This window comes from Anabrus simplex, chromosome 7 (genome assembly GCF_040414725.1).
Source record: "Anabrus simplex isolate iqAnaSimp1 chromosome 7, ASM4041472v1, whole genome shotgun sequence".
NCBI classification, from domain to species: Eukaryota; Metazoa; Arthropoda; class Insecta; order Orthoptera; family Tettigoniidae; genus Anabrus; species Anabrus simplex.
Genome location: NC_090271.1, coordinates 315,630,432 through 315,653,279, shown reverse-complemented (window position 1 = coordinate 315,653,279; position 22,848 = coordinate 315,630,432). Strand labels below are relative to the sequence as shown.

Genomic DNA, 22,848 nt, shown 5'->3' with positions numbered 1-22,848 from the left:
GTGACACAAACAGTGACGATCTTCTGGAATCAAGAGATGGTGGCTCGGAAACAGAACAAGAAAATGACAACAGTGATGCCGATGAACAAGGAGCATTAGAGGCCAGTGCTAATTATTATGAAGGGAAAGACAAGACAAAATGGTGTACGGTGCCGCCATCCCAACGGGCCCGTGCCAGGAAGCACTATCTCGCACGAAATCTACATGGAGTTATAGAAGAAGCAAGGCAAGCTAAATCACCACTCGACTCCTGGCAGTGTTTATTTACGGAGGAAATAATATACACTACTGAAACTTACACAAATCAGTATGTGGACTACATGAAACAAAATTTTACTCGCGAAAGGGATGCTGAGCTTATAGACCAAATTGGCGTATTGTACTTGGCAGGATCTTACAGAGGGAATAGGCAGAGCCTTGAAGATCTCTGGGGCACTGATGGAGATGGTATAGAGAAGTTTGCACTGGTAATGAGCCTCAGGAGATTTAAGTTCTTGATTCGTTATTTAAGATTTGACGACCGCCAAACCCGTGAAGAAAGAAAGGAACATGATCGACTAGCACCTGTGCGAAATATTTTTATGCGGTTTGTGATGAACTGCATGAAATTATATAGTTTGGGTGAAAGTGTAACTTCAGATGAAAAGTTGGAAGGTTTCTGAGGTAAATGTTCTTTCCAGCAATATATACCTTCGAAACCCAATAAGTATGGGATAAAGATTTATGCATTAGTTGATGCAAAAATGTATTATATTTACAACTTAGAAATATATGCTGGTAGGCAGTTGTCAGTGTCAGCAACAAGCCTACAGATGTTGTGAAAAAGCTCACTGAACCAATTAATGGATCTGGTCACAACATCACTGCTGATAATTGGTTCACCAGTGTACCTCTGGTTGAAGGTTTGAAGCAAAACAAGTTGTCTTATGTGGGAACAGTAAAAAAAAAAGAGAGCTGCCATCTGAATTTACTTCCTTGAGAGGAAGAGAACAATAATCCAGCCTCTTCTGATTTCAAGATTCTACTACTTTGGTATCATATGTTCCAAAGAGAGGCACAACTGTTTTACTGATATCAACTCTACACAGTGACTCAAAATAGACCCAGAAATGAAGGAAAAACAGAAGGCTTGTATCAATACATTTTATAACCAGACGAAGGGAGTTGTTGATACATGTGACAAAATGTGTGCCTCATTCAGGGTAGCCAGAAACACTCGTCACTGGCCTATGGTGATACTGTATGCCATGTTTAATGTAGCAGGCATCAACTCTCAGATTATTTATTTAAGAAACGGCCAGAAATCACTCAGAAGGCGAGTGTATCTGAGGCAGCTTTCAAATGAGCTTGTTCTACAATAACTTTCTAGGAGGAGTTTGAAAACAACTGGAATGCCATTAAGCCTGCAGATGAGGTTGAAATGATACTGTCCAGTAGAGCTCGAGGAGGATGATGAAGGTTAGGCTAGGACAAGAACAAAAAGGATGGAGATGTATCATGTGCATAGCTGAAACTGGGAAGAGAAGATTGTTGAAGTATTAATGCAGAGTTTGTTCCTCAGTAATCTGTTTACAGCATTCAGATTTTGTTTGCAGTGGGTGCTACCATAACTTCTGTGAGTGTTAAGACACAAGAAAAGGTTGAAACATGGGTTCTGGTGTATTTTATATTTAAACTGATAAATACGTAGTGAATGTGGTAAGATAAGCTGGATAGAATGTCAGAGTTTACATCAAAACTTCTGACAACACAGGTTTCTCTTATTATTTTTATTCATTTATTATCTAATACGGTCACCAGAAAATAGAATCAGTAGAACAATAATAGAAAAATTATGGAAGAGTAAGAGTAAGAATAATATTAGATGGATCACATAACTTAAAGAAGACATGAGAGAGTTACATATTACAATAGAAGATTTAAAATACAAAACCAATACACTCAAAATATTGAAATATAAACACACTAGACTACAGACAAAAATCAACAAGCAGAGAATAGGAAGAGCGATTCCAGAAGCAGAAAGAAAATTACGTTCAGAAAGGGAGAAACAGTATTGGGTTGACAAAAAGAAGAAAAACCTCCATTAACCTAAGAAGTCCTATGTTGGCTAAAAAATTAAAATAAATAAACTGTGGTGCCGATGCGTATTTTTCTATGTTCAATCCAGAAAACATTTTTATTTCATTTGTTGTCACCATGTGTAGTATCACATAAATGCTAGTGATCTCTAATTACTGCCCATTTAAACGACACTGATTTTCTTGTGTGTCAAAAATATTAGTGTTCTTGTAGAATTCTTACTGATGAATATATGACCTGTTTAGGCCTGTTTATGATATTTCCCATGTTTGTTGTTATTACTGAGACCTATGAACATAGTTCCCACCAACATAAGATTTTCACCGGGCGAGTTGGCCGTGCACTTAGAGGCGCGCGGCTGTGAGCTTGCATCCGGGAGATAGTAGGTTCGAATCCCACTATCGGCAGCCCTGAAAATGGTTTTCCGTGGTTTCCCATTTTCACACCAGGCAAATGCTGGAGCTGTACCTTAATTAAAGCCACGGCCGCTTCCTTCCAACTCCTAGGCCTTTCCTATCCCATCGTCGCCATAAGACCTATCTGTGTCGGTGCGACGTAAAGCCCATAGCAAAAAAAAAAAAACATAAGATTTGCTCTGCGATTAAAATTGCAAATACTGCAAAGATACCTAAAATTTTGAAGAAAATAGTTGGTTATAAAATGCAGCTTATTTTGGGATCAGGCTTTCACTAAACCATTTTTAACCGACTCGAACACACCTATATAACATAAGGAGTACTTCATAGCTGCCCATTTGAACTTCCAGAAACTTATACGTTGGGGAATCTCTCAGGCTCATTGCAACCTGTCTTGAAACTTTATATATTGTGACTGACAGAAGGTTAAGGACACGAGTTCATGTCTCAGGAAACTGGGTCTCTCGTTGACAGATATACATCATCTTTCATTAAATATTTTGAAGGTTTCATTGACAATATTAAACCACCATTTATATTCTTGTAATTAGATAATAATGACTCATTATATTACATTTCTATTATATATTTAAAAGGTTGTATTGTATTCCGAATCCTTGCCATCACCCAGAATTGCAGCCAGATGTCTCTTTGTCTCTTTTATTTTTTAAAATTATTATCATTATTATTATTATTACATCCTTCCCTTCCCCTCTTTGAAACTATTAACATTATCTGCTAATAATTTGCTTACAACTTAGCAATTCAATGCACTACTTGTCCACCAATTCTCATCTCAATGTCTAATAAATAATGCTACTATTTTTACGTCCCACTAATAACGTTTCGGTTTTCGGAGATGCCGAGGTGCCAGAATTTTGTCCTGCATGAGATATTTTACATGCCATTAAATCTACCAACACCAGGCTGATGTATTTGAGCACCTTCAAATACCACCAGACCGAGCCAGATATGAACCTGCCAAGTTGGGCTCAGAAGGCCAGAGCCTAGCTTTTGATGTCTGGGTAGGGTCCCTTGTTAGACTAAAGTGTTCCGCCCTACAGATAGATAGATAAATAAACAAATATATATAAATAAATAATATGTTATATTGTATCATTGTTATACAGAAAATTTACAAACTCATTGTTAGACAAAATTTTCTTTCATATTAAATTCATATTACAGCTTGCTTGATCATAACTTCCCTTCGTAAAGTATTGTATACATACCAGTATTTGTTGCTGATGCAAGAGGAAATTCTTGTATATAAAACTTTTCCAAATAAAAATTATTTTACCAAGCAAGTGCTTGTTTGGTTTGGGTCACTTAGCTATCAGCTTGCATTCAGGAGATAGTGGGTTTGACCCCCCACTGCCAGCAGCTCTAAAAATGGTTTGCTGTGGTTTCCCATATTCACTCCAGTTCAGTAACTAAGGCCACAGCCACTTCCTTCCCACTCCTAGTCCCCTTTCCTATCCCATCATTGCCATAAGACATATTTGTGTTGGTGCGACGTAAAGCAGATTGTAAAAAGAAATTATTATGTGTGATAAAATGTGAAGCATCCAGTATGCAATGCACGCTAGTATGAAGCAACTTAGATGATAGTCTTCTTCCAACCTGTAATGATTCAAAGAAATCTTGAGTAAATGAAAGACTCACCTGCAAAACTTTCCTGGAAGTTCTCTGCATGTGGTCTCCTAGCAGTTTCCAAATTCATGAGAGCTGAAAGTGTTTCACTCGAGACGAACATCTTTAATCTTCTTGCATGCAAATGCACTGTAGTTAATAAAGGAAATATTTGTGCAAGGAGACAGTAGACTCATTTTGTTCATTATATTTCTCCTATTTTGAAGGAATAATGTCTGCCTCATCCATGAGACTGATTAAGGTTAATCGTACTGCTTAATACACACTTACCACGAAACTGATCAAACAGGATAATGCAGTAATACTTACAGAGGAAGAACAACTTAACAAAGCAGAAAATGTGGAATACACAGTGAAGTCTATTGACAATATATCTTTCAAGAACTTCATGCACAACTGTCCTTCCATGACCCACAGTCCCTCAAGGACGTATTGACTCATCATCAGCACTATCGACCAATCCTCCAACTTCTAATAGAGGCCTCACCTTCGTGTTACTCCAAAGCAATAAAACATACCCAAGCTTGTAGTTCTAAACAACTGTTGGTATCTCCACTGGAATTTGAACACAAGAATGTGACTTCATTTCAGAATCCCTCATCATGCATTTGCTGAGATTCAATCATCAGCCCCTTGGTGAAAAGTTATGAATGATGCGACTCGGCTATCATAACTCCTCCTCCTCCTCCTCCTCTCTCTCTCTCTCTCTGCCACAGGACTTCATTGGTGTTTCTTTTTTATTATTGAGGAGCATTTTTTTGAGTCATGTACAGAATTTTTGCCTCTGCATTTTTCCTATTAAGAGGCACTCAATACATTATTCACCTGTCCAGAACAGAACCACACCTGAACTTTATATAACCGCGATTTGCCACCATCCACCCCTGGCAGTGTGCTTGCCAGACATAAGATACCTCCTCATCTCTAACTGATGATGACTTCTTTTTCCTGACTATGTGTGCATCTTTTTCATCACATAGGTTAAGTTGTTGTTCCTCCCTCAGTTTTCTAATCCAGGCTGATGTTTGCCTATGTTCTTCTTTTATACTTACCATAGAGCGATATATAAATGATGATGCAAAAAGTTTTGAGCTGGGAGTCTTGAACAAGATGAGTATTTTCGATTCTAAAAATCCAAAGCTTATTATAACATTCCCGAATACTATTTGTCTAATTAGAAGCTACCTGTTAGATTATAAAGAAAGGAAGTTAATAAAGAGGAGAGGGCACTTTTCAGCACACAATGATGAAAATTCAGACTAAGTTTGGTTTGGGTGGGAACAAAAACTGAAAGTGCACCTCTCCAGTGAGAGTTGGTTATAAAGTATAAATCAAATATTGTATTTGAACATCAGTCTTTCTAATTTTTAAACCTTAACTTAAATCCAATCTTCAGTTTGGTAGATTATTTCAACATATTGGCTGAATGCATCCATACAAGGCCTTATAAACACAATGATAAATGAAACACACACCTCATTTCACATAATCGTTTATTGACTACTGTACTCAGAAAATGGGGGGACAGGGGGTATTTCTCAATTTTTTCTTTTTTTCTTTTAATTTTTCTCTTATCTTACTGCGGCCACATCCATCAAGTTTATATAGATGGAAGTGGTTAATACCCGATCATGCATCTGAAGGAGTAATATCTGCCACATCAACATTTTCAGGGAGGGATTCTAGTTTATTGACCGACTTGTTCAAATTTTGTGAAGACACTTCACTCCAATTATAAATATATGTTAAAACAAACTAAACAATGTTTAAAAGGTTCAAGAAAAATAACAATTAATACATTAAAACTTGATACTTTTAATTTCATATTCAGAGTTATGTGGAATGTAACTTAAGCACTCAAATAAAGAAATTCAATTTTTTTTAATATTATTAAAACTTGAATGACATAAATATACAACTCAATGAAATGTCCCCACAAACATTTCTTCACAATATTCTTTCAAGATATTTTTGGCACTGGCTGCTTATGGATGAGTGTGGGAACTCTCCCAGCCAATAGAATACAGAAATTTTGTTATAAAAAATCATCTCTTTTTTTCCTCACACATAAAAGCCACTGAAATTTTTATTTTTTACAGATATTTCTATGTATTCAAATACTCAATTTGAGTAGTAAAGCACCATGTTTGTTGTAGTAATTATGCCACACCTAAGAATAACCTTCAAACAGGCCTCAGTTAAAGCCATAAAAATGAGTCACTTAATATTTCACAGTACTGGTGTATAGGTACATTCTACACTCTAAATCACTTCCGACATGAGAGTATTTCCATACTCACACCCTACCCCCTTCCCCCCTCCCATCCCTCCCTTGGCACAATCAGTAAAACAAACAGGTTTTCACTTAATTGTATTGTATTCACCTCCTGTGGTAAATATCTTGAAAGATTTCATTACACTCTTATAAATAACTTCATTAAAAAATAAAGGCATTTTGGAGTTTTGGTGTAACTATCCACTCAATTGCAGATATTAACTTCTACAGAGAGTATAGGTGTCTTTATGTGTCTTACACATTCCCACACCTAATTTATTTATACAAGCTATTCAACAACAAGGAGAAAACCTGGGATTTCTCCTTTATGTCATGTTACTTGAATATTATAAGTAATTTAAAATATAACATATTATTATTTTATTATTATTATGCCTGTGTTCAGTTTTCTCCTCATTCCTGAATAAGCTAATGTGAACTGTAAAGTCTAACAATAACATAACAAGGTACAAGTAATGGTTATAGTGAGACTTAAATAACAATCATTACTAAAATATCACAAAATTATTGATAAAATGAAAAAATACTGAGCCACTGTCATGTCCTATGTGAGATCCTCTTTTCTCAAAAGTGACTCATGCTTTCATTCTCATCTGATCTTCAAAAATAGATTCAACTAGATACAGTACACTGGACTCAAAGACAGCCAGCCTACAAGATAAGTGAAAGAGTGGGAAACAGGCCTTGATTACTTATAGTCAAGGGGGGAATTATGCTTTAGCTATGTGGAGTTAAAAACATGCACATCTCCTTCCAGTCCAGGGCGATTTGAGAGCCCCAGTGACGTCTCGTGCTCTTCAAATTGTCCAGGGCTAGTGCCAAGATTTCCCCCCTCCCCCTTTCATCCAAGCCAACAGCTATAAGGACTTTTATATTATGACATTAGGACTGCAGTAACCCATCCTACCCTTGGACACATAAATGGTTTGCACGACTATTGCTGAATAGCTCTTGTTTTACCAATATCCTTAATTTTCTAAATTAATTTACTATCCTACATATATTCAGTTCCAGCAAGATGCCTGCTTGTACATCCACACAAATTGATTAATTTCTTGGAATCCCAGTATTAGATAGCAGCAGTACTGTGCAGCCAGTGAGTTATCATTAAATACATATTTTATCAAAATAAAATTATTCCCATAAAGTTTCTAAACTGAACTGTTACATCATTACAGCGGTTCCTGACCACCCTGCGTTCATTCCCGATGACCCCTGGCCTAACTTCAGCTACAGACTGTTTATACATTCACTTAAATAGAAACAACTTCGAGTACAGTTCTCAGTGCCAAGAAGTTAGTAAACAAGCAATAAGTTATTAAGATGATGTAACTTCAAAGTCTGAAGAAGGTGAATTGAATTCTCACATATTGAGTTATTCCCAGCATAAATTGTAAGAAAGGTTCTCCCCTAAACATTGTGATGCCCCAGAGTTCCAAAGAACACATGACGCCACTGGAGAGCCCAATGGACTATGCGGGGTGAATGTTTGTTAGTCGAGGCTCGGAAGGGGGAACTAAAATATGCATGACCTAAACAAGCCGCTTGCAGGGTTGCCACAAAGCCTGACAAAAGCAAAAATGTCACAAAAACTTACTCTCTATATTTCCATTATGTACAAATTGTGGTGTACAATCCTTTTCTTTTCCTTCTGTAGGATGTGATTAATCTAAGCTTGTGTGATCTATGCTCAGAATGACAGACCACCAAGACGTAGTGGTGAGTGGACATTAAAAATCATCACTTATCAAACGAGAAGGGATCTTCTCAAAATGCATATTATATCTATATGAGAGAGCAGAGAGAGTGGAAAATTGTAGCAGGCAGTAGATTAGCCTGAGGCCCCCAGTCCTTGCAGCAGTAGAAGGCAGACAGTGCTGCTCTGTACATGTAATTGACAAATACATATATCAACCTTGCACAGCCTTAGGAACTTAACATTTTCATAAACAAAGAACAGAGTATTCAAATATTGTCCCTTGAAAAGATCCCCTCTTTTTTGAATCCACTGGAAAGTGAAGATACTTCTTTTAAGTAGCTTATAATTTCATATTTTATTATATATGTATCCAACATATATTTTCACCCAAAATAATTATGATAAAAACTTCTATACTTATCTAGTGAATGATGCACAAAGTAGACAAATTGATTATCTACCAATTTCCAGTGGAGTTAACAAGCACATTAAAATATATCTCTAAATTTACTGAATATACCGATGATAGCCTAGGAAGTGTAGTTTTGAATAGCTATGAGATCTCTAGAGACTCTGTCCTCAAAAGCAGTCTAAGCATGCATGCATGCACTGCACTGTACAAGGCTCGCAGCCAAAACTAAACGCCAGGTCAATTATAGGATCTAAGCATACAGAAAGAAAGCTAACAACTACATCATCACACTCAAGTAATAGGATACATGCAATGTAAAATGCAAGGGTATATATTGCTTCAAACAAAGCATGTCCATTCTTGAATGAATGCATAAGTGATTTTTTTAACTATTTAAATAATTACTGAGGGATTACATTATCTACTTTGTCACGTTACATGTTACGTGGATACAATGCTAATGTACAACTACGTTATAAACTCTATGATAGCAACCTTATGTCATCAGTTAGTGGAGGTGCAGGACCTGACATGCCTGGTTCCTAACAGGGTGGGAGCAGTCATCATGATGAATCATTTGCTGTGGAGAGCAAGAATGGAAGTGCTTTGTTTCCCAGTAAGCTGCAGTGAAAGGTGGTTGGGAGGGGGAGGGAAGGGGGGGTTCTCTCCAGGCCCGATTACCTCATTGCCACACCACTTCCAGGGGCAGCCGGTGCTGGAAATTTATTTTTCTAACTGTGGACAAAAAGCCTGCGATGTACGAACTCGCAATCCTGTTTCTTAGGCATTAAAAGAAGCAATCAAAGCCTATAAACGTGGTGACACCTAGAAGCTAGCAAGCAGCATCTCAAGCTAACCCTGCTCTGCCGGAACTCTTCCGTAAAAATGCTGCCTAGACCCTTGACTACAGTCAATTCTGGAAGCTCACTCTTCGAAATCTTGGTATTAAAGGGAAAGATTTTTGCTTAACAACATGGCCTAAATTTTCAATAGTCACTATTTCTAACTCCTGAATAAAAGTAACATCCACTTCTTAAAACTTGTCCTTGATACCACGCATCTTCTCATAAATCTATATACATAACACGTTTTGTTCTTAACAACACCAATTCTGACATTCATCTGATGAGAAGATGACTGCAGCTTTCATGAAGTCCAACTCCCTAATAATGAATTAAGACAAATATAAACAATATAATTCTTTAAAAACAAGATGAACCTACAGTTTACATTCTAATTACAGTATAATACCCTTCTCAAATAATTCATTATCACATTCATTTTACAACAAACCGTGGGTGTGTTTACATATTTACAATAATTCATTTTTATCTTGCCCTTTAATACCAAACACCAACTCACTGAGGTTTGGCAACTTGACTGTTAACCGACAGAATCCAACCAAAACAACACACAATCGAGCCTGCTAAGAAGAAAAAACCTTTGCCCTGACCTAACTTGGATTCTTAAATGCTGTACAGGAACATTTACTTCAGTTTTAAAAAAATGTGGCACTTCTTTCGTCTGAGAGATATCACGGAGTACAGTACAAGTTTAGTGCAAAGAAGACCTCCAGATTTCTTTACTTTCATTCTTGCGAGGCTCTTTGGTCCTGCTTGCACTATGTACGTTTGTAAGGGAAACATCCAAATACGTTTTGTCACAGCCTCTAAGGACAGAACACCAGTTAGAGACTGAGTTACAATCACTCATTTGACTAGAACCAATCAGGATTTTTTTTATTTTTCTGTTTGTGTGTCTATGGTTTGGCAGGAACTCACAGTTTATACTTCCATAACATCATGGCAGTGACAATTCCCTGGCAATGATGTTCACACATGTAGTAGTACCACAGAAATTTAAATAATCATATGAGAGATTTCCTTTTCTGGACATCTTATAACAATACAGAAGTTAAGTTTACATGCAATTAGTTTTTAGAATATACTATGTGGGCTGCCAAGCCATATCACGACGCACGCTAATGTTATAACAAATAATAAATTTCTTCTTCTTCTTTGCAGAATGGTGGGTGACTCAGTCTGTAACATGTCAGTGCTGATAATCCCCATCTATCTCACTTGCACCTCTCTCTCTTGCGACGCCGGGGGCATTCTCAAGACCTAGGAGCACTAACCTACTTAGGGAACGATACAAAACAAGTGTTTTGTCAATCAACCCTTTACAAGGGAGTTTTTTTTATATAATACAAAAGAAACTAGGACAATCAGTATAAAAACCTTGCCATCCTTCATGTTTTGTGGACCTGAGCAGAGCCCACCATGCACACTCCACATTCACATTGCCACGGCAACCTGCTACTTAATAACTTTATATAACGTAAAATTAACATCATAAATCAATATATTTTGTGTCATTTCATGACATTATAATAATTATATAAACATTATAATAAACAAGTTCAATTTGTTTTTCAAACAACAAAAAAATAAAAAATAAATCTCTTTAAAGAGCAAGTGAGAAACAGACTTGTCTGTAAACTAGGAATTAAAACCAAATACTTGTTGGCTACGCATGTTGGTTGTCAGCTGTGCCATCTCACTAGCCGGGGGCAGTGCGATGGGGATGTGGTAGTATTTACATAGCGGGCGTACACATTTCCCCTTCGCCGCATCCCGGCACACAGTAACCTTCATGTCCACAACCTCCACATGACCTGTAACAAATAAAAGCCCATTGTACAAGTTTGTTATGTGAATTCACATACACTTTCAATCTCTCAACTCTAAATGGATCAATTTGAACTAGGTTGTTACTTTTCTTCACTCATATAATAATGATGGGGGACATGAGAGAAACCTCCCAGAAGGGTGTATTTACATGTGATATTGTCATACACCCAGGAGTCTCCAGGGCAATGGACTACGACCTATGACTTTTACTAGATGGCTGATTCTCTTTCTCCAGTAGCAATATTACAACCTCGGTATGGTTAACAAATATTTCAAAGGGTCCTTTTCAGGACCAAAGCTAACAATCCTGTCAGTAAACATACAGGGCATGACATTGAACAAAGAGGCCATATTACAGCAAATGTGCCTCTCTCACACATGTGACGTTCTTTGTGTTCAGGAAACTCACAGAAGCAGTACACAAAACCAACCAAAAGTACAAGGAATGGGACTTGTCACTGAGAGACCTCATGGAAAATATGGCAGTGCCATTTTTGCAAGCCCTAAACTCAATATAATATCAACCTCCATTTCTGAACATGATAATATAGAAGTGATATCAATAGAATTATCCAGCTGCATGATAATGTCAGTTTATAAACCACCAAATGTTCCATTTCACTGCTCCCAGCACGTTAATGTTCAAGGAAGTAAGATCCATTTTGTTATGGGTGACTTCAATAGCCATAGCTACATTTGGGGATATAAAGATGACAACGAAGATGGACTAGTTGTTACAAATTGGGCAGAAATTAATCACATGTCTTTAATACACGACAGCAAGCTTCCACCCTCCTTCAATTGTGGCAGATGGAGACGCAGATTCAATCCTGAGCTCTTACTATTTTTTGCTACTCATACCATATCCTCATACTCAGCACAGACCAATTAGGTGTCAGGTGTTCTCAGCGGTTTGACCTAAAATAACAGTTACCTTTTCAAAGAAGATACAATTTTCAGAAAGCTGACTGGGATAACTTCACCAAGAGTGTAGATGAAACGATCATAAACACTGATCCAAGTCCACAATCATATGTAAGTTCACTGATGCTATCGAGAAATGTTCGCGCAAGTCAATCCCACGTAGCTGCAGAACACAGTACATACAAGGTTTAGATCCTTGTGCAGTAAAAGATCTGGAAAACTACATTTTGCTTTTTGAAGTGGATCCTTTCAGTGAAGAAAAAATACAAGATGGCCATAAACTGATAGAGACTGTTGGTAAATTGAAAAAGGGACGTTGAATTAATTTGATGAGAGAATTGGATATGTTGCAGAGCAGCATGAAAGCCTGGAGACTACTAAAACATTTGAACAATGACTCCACCAAGGCATCTGTTCATTATAATGTAACCCCAAATAAAGTCGCCTATCAGCTCTTGTTGAATGGCAAAGTTAAATGCAGAGCTAGACCACCAAAATTTCTAAGAAACATTGAAGATGAAACCTGTGAAATATCCAAACCTTTTGTTTTCAGAGAACTGGAAAATGCCATCAAGATGTGCAAGAGTAAAGCACCTGGTCTAGACAACATTCTTATAGAGCAAATTAAACATTTTGGTAATGCTACCAAAGAATGGATACTCCAACCCTTCAATAACTGCTTGGAGCACTGTCTCGTTCCAAAAATCTGGAGGAAGGCCAGAGTAGTTGCTATCCTTAAACCCGGCAAGGATCCTAATGACTGAAAGAACTTTTGACCCATCTCACTTTGAATCTATTAAAGTTTTATTTTGAGTCGACCTTATCAATACACCTTATAATGATAGAAAATTATTAATGTAAAATACACATTTCGGGAAAATCATCCATTCCCTTCATCAGCGATGTCAGTGTCACCTCTACAAGATCTCTGAAAGGATGCTTCTTAACCGCCTTGCACCATCTGTGGAGCCTTTGTTAATCCCAGAGCAAGCTGGTTTTAGATCAGTCATGAACTGCACTGCACAAGTAGTAAACCTAACACAGTATATAGAAGATGGTTTTCAATCCCGAAAAAGCACAGGAGTAGCATTTGTAGACCTTTCTTGTGCCGACGACACCGTACAACATCAAATCACATTACAAAAACTGTACAGCCTTATGAAGGATTTCAAGCTTACCAGAATTGTTGCCGCCCTTTTACAGAATCGACGATTCTTTGTTGACTTTCAGGGTCAGTGAAGTCGATGGAGAAATCAAAAGAATGGTCTTCCTCAAGGAAGTGTGCTAGCTACCTTCTTTTCAATATATACATACCAATGACCAGGCACATTCACCTCATACTAAAAGCTTCTTATAGGCTGATGATCTGGTCTTGGCTACTCAGAGTGAATGCTTTGAAAGAGTAGAAAACAATCTCACTTCAACATTGGATATTTTGTCTCGCTGCTATGAGACCAATAGTCTCAAACCAAATCCATCAAAAACTCAAGTATGTGCTTTCCATCTGAAGAACAAACAAGCCTCAAGGAAGCACAAGTGAAGTGGAAGGGCAAAATTCTAGAACATAATTACACACCTAAGTACTTGGGTGTTACTTCGGTTCGTTCTCTAACAGGAAGCACTGTTCATACATCAAAGCAAAGGTCTCCTCACGGAACTCCCTGCTCCGAAAAGTGACAGGTTCAAAGTGGGCTGCCCATCTTCATACGGTAAGGACAACAGCCTTAGCACTTTGTTGTTACTCAGCAGGGGAATATGCGAGTCTTGTTTGGTATAAATCTACACATGCCAAAAAGGTCGATGTCGCCCTGAATGAAACATGCAGACATATTACAGGATGTCTGATACCAACACCTTCAGACAAACTGTACTCCCTTGCACTGCAAATGTGGAGAGGTTAAGGGCTTCTACCAGCTCAGCCCACCCCCTGCATGGACACAAACTACCATCAACTAGATTGAAGTCCAGGAACAGTTTTATGCACTCCTCATCCCCCACGAGTGTAGATGCAAAGAAGACCAGACATCTACTCTGGAATCAGAAGATCCCTTTTTATCCAGAACGCTTAAAATTGGAGAAAAAGCTGCCCCCTGGTCATGAAGAAACCTGAACTACATGGAAGGCACTGAACAGACTTAAGAGCAAGCGCTGGAACATCCAAGGACAATACGAAGAAATAGGGCCTCCTGAAGGAGGATCACTCCCTATGTGAATGCGAATGTGGCATGGTACAATGACAAAGCACCTTATTAATTGCACAGAACTTGATCTAGCACAGGCCAGTGTCAGTTCTGTTAATGTGGCCAAATTCTGGGCTAATATTTTGTAAATAACTGTATAATTTTATGTAATTATTGTAATTTCAATATTTTATTTCATTTTGTAATATTCATCTGTAATCTATAATGTACTATTGACATAAATAAATAAATGAATAAATAAATAAATAAATAAATAAATAAATAAATAGATAGCCAGATTCATGAGGAATAGTACAGGCTACCTAGCAGTAAGCTACACCTCTCAGGCAGCCTTAAATATAAATCGATGATTACCAGTATATTGTATTTTGTATAGCACTCTCACACAATCACTGATGAATAGCCATATTGAACTGATATTGTCCTTCACTGGTATCACAGACTTTTTCATAGATGTACTAAGGAGCAATATTTTTGTGGAACATTGTATGTGGGTATGGCTAACCATAACACCAGCGCACGCGGATATAGCAGTTCGGGACCGCTCTTTCATCCGACTTACTTAACAAAATATTCAATCAAATGAGAAACCGCACATTTTCTTACTTTTAACGAACCGTACTACGGTGCCGATCCAACAGTCCAAAATTCCAGTGAATGACCAGGCCGCAGACAGCCGCGAACACTCCTCTACCATTATTCCATTAAGAGTTCACACTGCTCATTCTAATCAGTGCCTCAAGAATAGGGATTGAATAGCGGGAATGCTATGATGAACCAGTGTGTTACGTACCATTAGTATCAGTAAATTTATGAACCAGAGGAAAGGAATGGCTTGCTAAAGAAGAGAGAAATCTAACTCCCAGCTACTTTCCGCCAATATTCAGGCAGGCTATTATACTCGGTACACAGCAGTAATCCCATCTATGAGAGATGAGTGGCAGCAGAAAACACATCACAACAAACAATGGTCAATGTAATATTATTCATCATCATCATTTTACAGTTCCAGTTTCCCAGGTAATGTTGGTGAGCCTCTTCCATTCTGTCTTATTGAGACACGTTCTATTGTTAATAATGTCCTCCAGTGTCCATCCTCGATCTGCAATGTCCATCCAGTGGGTTCTTGGTCTTTCCACCATCCGTTTCCCTGCCACATGTCCCAAGTTAACATATGCTGTCCTTGTTGGTTCCATCCACCTTACATGCCCAAACCACCTCAGTCTGTGCTGATCCGATCTAATAATGATGTAACAATCCCAGCTTCTTTCCTAACCACATCGTTCCTCAACTTGTCCAGTTTGGTTTTTTGAATTGTGGACCTAAGGAACTTCACCTCGGATGCCTGCAACCTTGATGAGTCTTTGTTAGTGAGGGTGCAGGTTTCAATACCATAGGTTAAGATTGGTATGAAGTACTGATTGAACATCACCAACTTCTTTTCTTTGTTATTGTTGATCAATTTTATGAGCTTTCTATATTGTAGGCCTTCACATTTAGTATTCTTCCGGCTCTGTGACATTATGGCATCTTATAGAATTATTTATAACATAGACTATAGTTCCTTATTCCCCAACTGATATTCATTAAATTCTATTTAACCATTTTCTTGTGACTCAGTGCTGATACGGACTTAGCGAAAAAATCCGAGTTCAAGAATATCTCTTATTACAGCCGACAAGGTAAAAATGTTTCAGACATAAATTATCTTAAATTTTAGGCCTCCACTCAGTGTGAATAAAATTATTTGTGGCCTATTTTGTAGCGATTTATTCCCCAACTTTACATACTGATTTTCATTCAATTCTCTTCAGCCGTTTTCTCGTGATGCGCGTGCAGACAGACAAACTGACAGACAGACAGACAGACAGACAGACAGACAGACAGACAGACAGACAGAAATTATGGACAATTAAAAAGTGCATTTTCTTGTTACTGTGGACACGACCAATACAGAAATACATTATTTATAAATTCTGAGCAATGTACAGATAAAACTCTTATTTTATTCTGTATATACTGTACCCATCCAAATGGTATTTACCGAGCTCGATAGTTGCAGTTGCTTAACTGCAGGCAGTATCCAGTATTCGGGAGATAGTAGGTTCGAATCCCACTGTCGGCAGCCCTGAAGATGGTTTTCCGTGGTTTCCCATTTTCACACCAGGCAAATGCTGGGGCTGTACCTTAAGGCCACGGCCGCTTCCTTCCCAGCCCTTTCCTGTCCCATCATCGCCATAAGACCTACCTGTGTCAGTGCGACGTAAAGCCAATAGAAAAAAAAATAAAAAATAAAAAAATTGCAAATGGTATTTTATTGGATTTAGAGAGGATGGTTCAATTCTTATAATGTAACATGGGTCTACGCGCGAATGAGCATCAGCAGGTTACCTGGCCGTTCCGCTGCTGGTGAAAGGAGACTGTGTCAGGCGGTCAAGGACATCATACGTCGTAAGGTTTACGTCACATAGCAAGTGCCGGAGACGAAGGTGAGTGAGATTCGAGAAAAATCTGCTCCAAATTTGGAATAACGAATCACGTTATAGAATAGCTGTCGAACAATGAGAATTAGTGAAGCTGTTCTATAGTCAGAGAATCATTCTGGAAGGAAGACGAACAGTGGTTTTTTTTTCATAAGGCTGAGAGACAGACTGAGTACGATAGTCACTGCTAAAGCTGTTGAAGAAATCAGTTGACTATGAGATGGTACTACACAACGATTATGGTATTTGAGAGTGCTAATTTAATTTTCTGTTCAGATGGATCAGCCTAGTGCGATATCTCATTGCAGTACATTTGCCTGGGAGAAAGTTTCTAAACCACGGACAGTCACTACAAGACGTTACGTCGAGTTTTGCCATAGAAACTTATGGAATATTCTATTAGGTATTATGAGGGAAGATAATCATTGAAAAGGAAACTTCGAGAGTGAATCCAGCCTAGGAACATCGTTTTCAACAGTAACATAGTGGACTATTCGAGATTATGACAACTCAATGAAGTGCTCTAAACTGATAAATGAGGTCAAGATTTGAAGCTTTCTGCAGGATTGAACCACATTGTACATCATTGCACCAGTTAGGTATTGTAAGGCAAACTGTTAGTCTTCAACGAGTGTGGATGAAATTTTAATATAAAGTTTTAGTTTCAGCAACATCGACGAAGGCCAGTCGTCATCATGGACCGACCAAGAAGGAAATTCTGGGGAACTCTAAAACACCACTGGAGTGATTCTACGCTATTTGACTGCATAGGAATCCTGATGTGTTAAGCCGACGTGTGTGTGAGCCAGCACGATGAATTTGTTCATCTACAATCCACCATAATCTGGAGGAGAAACCTACATCTACATCTATATTCAAGACGCCGGAGATTTACATCGGAATAATAAGTACTCTTGTCACATTTTCCTTTCTTTCAGTAGGTTGCTAGTTGGATTGTATTCTTATATAATGAAACGTAGATTAGTTAGAGATGTAGTATTTAAATTGTGGTGATGGTAGAGTAGTCATTGATTTATTGATGCAATTTCATTTTGTTGATTTCTTGGAGTATTGCTGTGTGGATTCAGTGATTGATAACCCCAGTTGTTAGTGAATTTCACGAGGTTACGTGTAAGTAAGGTCTTCGAAATGGATTACGGGGGAATGAAGGATAATAACAACAACAACAACAACAACAATAATAATAATAATAATAATAATAATAATAATAATAATAATAATGATGATGATGATGATGATGATGATGTGTGACCATTAAAAATCATGATGATAATAATAAAGTATCGGATTATATTAAAGCAATGACTTAATCGAAGCATTGGTAGAGAATGACTTGTGAAGTAATTCTGACATTAGAAGGGAAGGTGATAGCTGTGGACAGTAGGCAGCTCATCGAGATGATGCGTTTTAGGAATAATAATCATGGATATAATAATAATGAGTCGGAACAATTTAAAGTGGTTGTTGAGAGTTAAATGTGAGCAACGATTGTGATGATTAATTTTCATGATAATAATAGACTATATGATGACCGCTAGGGTACATGTTAGTCGTTAGGACATTGTGATTTATGGTATTATTATTATTATCGTATGGCATTTACAAGCATAATCTGTAAAAATATACAATTAACATACACATTAAAATATAGAGGTAATTAAACTAGAATGTCCAGCTTTGACAACCAGTCCACTGCACTTGGTGTCAATTCATGCAGAGTCCGTAAACCGTCCTTAAATGCTGACAGTGGACAGCTCTCAACAACATGAAGCAATGTCTGCTTCTCAGCACCACACTCACACGCAGCACTTTCACAATATCCCCACTTTTTGATCATATATCGGCACCTGCCGTGGCCTGTTCTGAAACGGTTGAGTTTTGACCACTCATGTCGAGGAAGATCGAAACTTGGCACTTTCTTCGTTGGGTCATTAATCAGAAAGGCGTTAGTGGGTGGACATTGTTCCCATCGCTGTCTCCATTCTGCTGTTACACTGAATTTATCATAGGAGTGTAGATCAGTCCAGAGTGGATTCCTGGATTTTAACCTCATCACAGTTGGATCTCGTAAGGCATTGAACAAAAGTGAGTTCCTGTGTGCAAAGGTCTTCTTGAGCAACTGTACTTTTGCTGCTTTTCTCCTCAGATCTGGAGGAGCAATGTTTGCTAAAACAGGCAGCCACTGAGTAGGAGTCGACCTCACTGTACCAGTAACAACTCTCATGGTTTCATTGAGCTGTACGTCAATCTTGCTCGAATGTACGCTGTTTTCCCACACAGGAGCGCAGTACTCACCAGCCGAGTATACTAGAGAAAGTGAAGCAGTGCGAAGAGTGTTTGCATCTGCACCCCAGTTGCTGCCCGCTAGTTTATGCAGTAGATTTACTCTTGTACTCAGCTTCTTTGACAGATTCGAGCTCAACAACTTATATTGTGTAAAGTAAAGATTCAATAATTCTTTTCCATGAGGTTATACGAGTGCATTCTTTGATGATTCCCTAACTGATGGTGGTGATGAGTGTTTCTTTTTTTATTCATCCTAGTTTGGTCATTCATTGTGTGTCATGGTGATTCATTGCTCTTATCTACAAATAATGCGAGGGTCTTCAACCTAATTCTGAAGGGAGACATAATAATAATATAATAATAATAATAATAATAATAATAATAATAATAATAATAATCTTGATACTATGATAAAACCTGCTGATAAATAATTGGGGGAGATTGTATAATTGAGTGACAGCTTATCCATGTGATTCAAGAGTGACATTCCTTTTGATGATTTTTCATGTGGTTTATTGTCATGTGGAGTTGTGTTTCCATTTGTTGCACGTTTCACTACGCGATACTATGCTATCTATCCACAGTAAAATTAGTAAGTGAATGATTGTTTTAAATTTTCAATAAAATAATACAGTCGAGCATAATCTGAGAAGGAGGGGAAACTTGCCAAAGAATTTTCCAATGAAATGTTAAAAGAATTTTCCAATGGAATTGTAAAGAATTTACGAAGTAAATGTTAAAGGATCTTCTTACGATAATGTTCAAAGATTTTCCAAGTATTAGTAAGCGATTTTCCTAAGTATTGGTGAAAGAATTTCCCGAAGATTTGTAAAGGAAATTTCCAGAAAATTAATCAATAGATTTTCCAAAGAGTCATGGTGATTTAGAGAATTAATTGATGGGGATTTGACCAGAACTTGTACAAAGGAACAGTAAAATTGGTAAAGAATTAATTCATCAAGGGAATATTGTACAATTTAATGATCTAATGTAGCAATATTGGTCATAATGACATTGTCCCTAACATTATAATTGGTTCAATGTTACAGTTCCGTAAATCAATGATTTTGACCTGAAGCATGGTTTCGGACAAGGTGGTTAAATAAAGATGGCTTGTAACGAATGGATCCCATAAGCATGCAGTGTACATATGTTTACATTACAGATCAGAAGCAGTCAATTTGAGTTATATTGGTGCAAATAGATTTTTTCTTTTCTCATCTGCATGTCCAGATTGTTATTCATTTAATAAATGTTATTGTTATTTTGTTTCGATTTCTTTTCTCATGCTGTCACCTATCCAGTCACCTATAGCCCTGCAAATTAAAAATTTCTTAAGGTCTGTCCCAAAATAGTAAAGTTGGCCCTGCGAACGTTCCACCCTTTGGGACTCTCGCTCCGCAGACTGAGCGACCCCGGAAAAGGGGACAATATATAATGTTGCACTTGCTGATACCACCAGAAGAGGCCTGCAGCGTCAATCTGAAGGATGCAACAGCCATCTCTCACAATACGGACTTATAGTGAACAAAAAGAAGACTGAATACCTGGAAACCATCCCAAGCAATGGCTCCATCCAAGTTGATGGAGAGACCTTAACAAAGACTGTGTGCTTCAGGTATCTAGGATCTCACCAACAGAATGATAGCAGGATATGTGATGAAGTGCAAAGTAGGATAAGGGCAGCGTGGATAAGATGGAGGAAGTCACAGGTATACTCTGCAGCAGAAGGACGCCACTACGTCTGAAGTCCAAAACATACTGCACGGTAGTACATCCTGTTGCTTTAGGCGGTGTTGAATGTCAACCAGCTGAAAAAGCTACAGAGTGCCAATTACACGACATGGGAACGCGTATGCTCCATTGGCCGATGGATATAACACTCCTGCATAATGTCAAAAACGACACCGTTCGCCAGCAAATAGGCATCGCACCCATCACTGAGAAGCCACAGGAAAAATTTCTTCAATGGTATGGTTACGGTCCTGCATGCTGCACCTGGAACAGTAGCCAATTTCATCCACACCGTTGAAATTAATGGGCAACATCCATTTGGACGTTCAAAGCAGTACTGACACAACGCAGTAAATACTGATATAAAGACTCTCAACTTAAGACCACACGATGACCAAGATCATTCAAAATAGCGAGCCAAGATCAAAATAGCAGACCCTGCACCAGTGGGAAAACAGTAGGAAGAGGACGACGACGAAGAAGAAGAAGAAGAAAAAAAGAAGAGAAGAAGAAGAAGAAAATAATTGTATAAATGGCAAGTTATTTGAAATGCGACAATTCACTACCGGTAACCAAAATCAAAATTATGAGAAAAGATCAGTTTGAAAGTTCCATGGTAACATGCTTAGTCTCATTTACTGACAGTCACTTAACCCATTCAACGCCAATCCCGTATATATCCGTTATTGAATGCCGTGCCTCGTCTGCCAAACCCGGATATATACGTTTTGGCGCAGTGTGTACTTCACCGATCTCATACATGAACGGTATATAGAGTCATGTTGTGAAATTCCGTGGGAATGCTCAAAGAAGTTCTGTAAGGCAGATATACCACTCCATTTTGTGTGTTTTGAAAGCAATCTGATGTTATATCAGCTTCACTGGAGTGGAACATCTTTCCCGCTAACGTGTAGCCATCATGACGTTTTGAAGTATACATTCATCTCTTGTTGACAAAGAAATTGAATGTTTCCTCATAAATAGTGATTCTGGAGAGATATATTTTGATAATAAGATGGAGAATAGGGTATAGGGGGCAATACTGAACTACAAGAAAGTGGGAGACAAAATAGTAAAGATGAATCTGATGCAGAATTGTCACCCCCGCTTCAGATAATTGTTCCCCAAATGTTAATGATTTTGATAATACCAGTTCCTGGATCAACAATTTTATACTTCAGTAATATAGTATTATTACTAAGCAGCGTGGCCATGCATGTTAACATTCTATGGCTATGGAGCCAAGCTCTGCATTCGGCAGGCAAGTGGGTTCAAACCCCACCATCAGTTGTCCTGAGAATGTTTTTTTTTTTTTTTTGTTTCCCTTTTGCTCTCCCAAGCACGACAGTTCCTATTTATAAACCACAGCCGATTCCTTCCACTTCCATACCCAGTTTCATTCACCATCATTCATTTCATATTCATTATCTTCTCAACTGAGGTTTGCATAAGGAAGGGCCTCCGGCCGTAAAAATATGCTGTAAAATATAATCTCATTTCATTTCCGACCTCGTATTGGGCTGCGGAGCTAAGGGGACGATATGCATTCCATTAATATTATCAGTAAAATTTTATCTGTAAAAATGCTTCTTCCTTTTTTTTAAAAACCCGGCCCAGAGGGTTCGCCTGAATCATCAAAACTCGGCAGTGAAAAGGTTAATGACTCTGTGCTAAAAAACTCAAAATGAAGTAATATCTCCTTCATTAAAAACCTTTGTGTCATTCCAGCCCTATGCAAAAAGAATGTTGGTGATTTCTTTAAGATGTGAAGTATTTGAAATTTTACTGAGTACTTGAAAGAGTAATTTGTAATTGTAACCGAGCAAAATATTTCTCAAGTAACTGTAATTTAGACCAATTACTTTTTCCTTTTACTTTTCCCATATAGGATTGTATCTCCCCCTCCCTTTAAGACACTAATGTTATTCTTACTCTATCCTCCACTGAC

At 37.9% G+C, this 22,848-nt stretch overlaps 1 protein-coding gene across 3 annotated transcripts in view; it reads right to left on the bottom strand.

The window, feature by feature from the left end:
* Positions 1–11,071: 11,071 nt before the first annotated feature.
* mbl (muscleblind) overlaps positions 11,072–22,848 on the bottom strand; it is an 822,695-nt gene continuing 810,918 nt past the window's right edge. For all 3 annotated transcript variants that reach the window (XR_010860782.2, XR_010860784.2, XR_010860783.2), the window contains one exon: positions 11,072–11,235. The gene's annotated coding sequence lies outside the window, so the exon portion shown is untranslated. The remainder of the gene's footprint in view (positions 11,236–22,848) is intronic.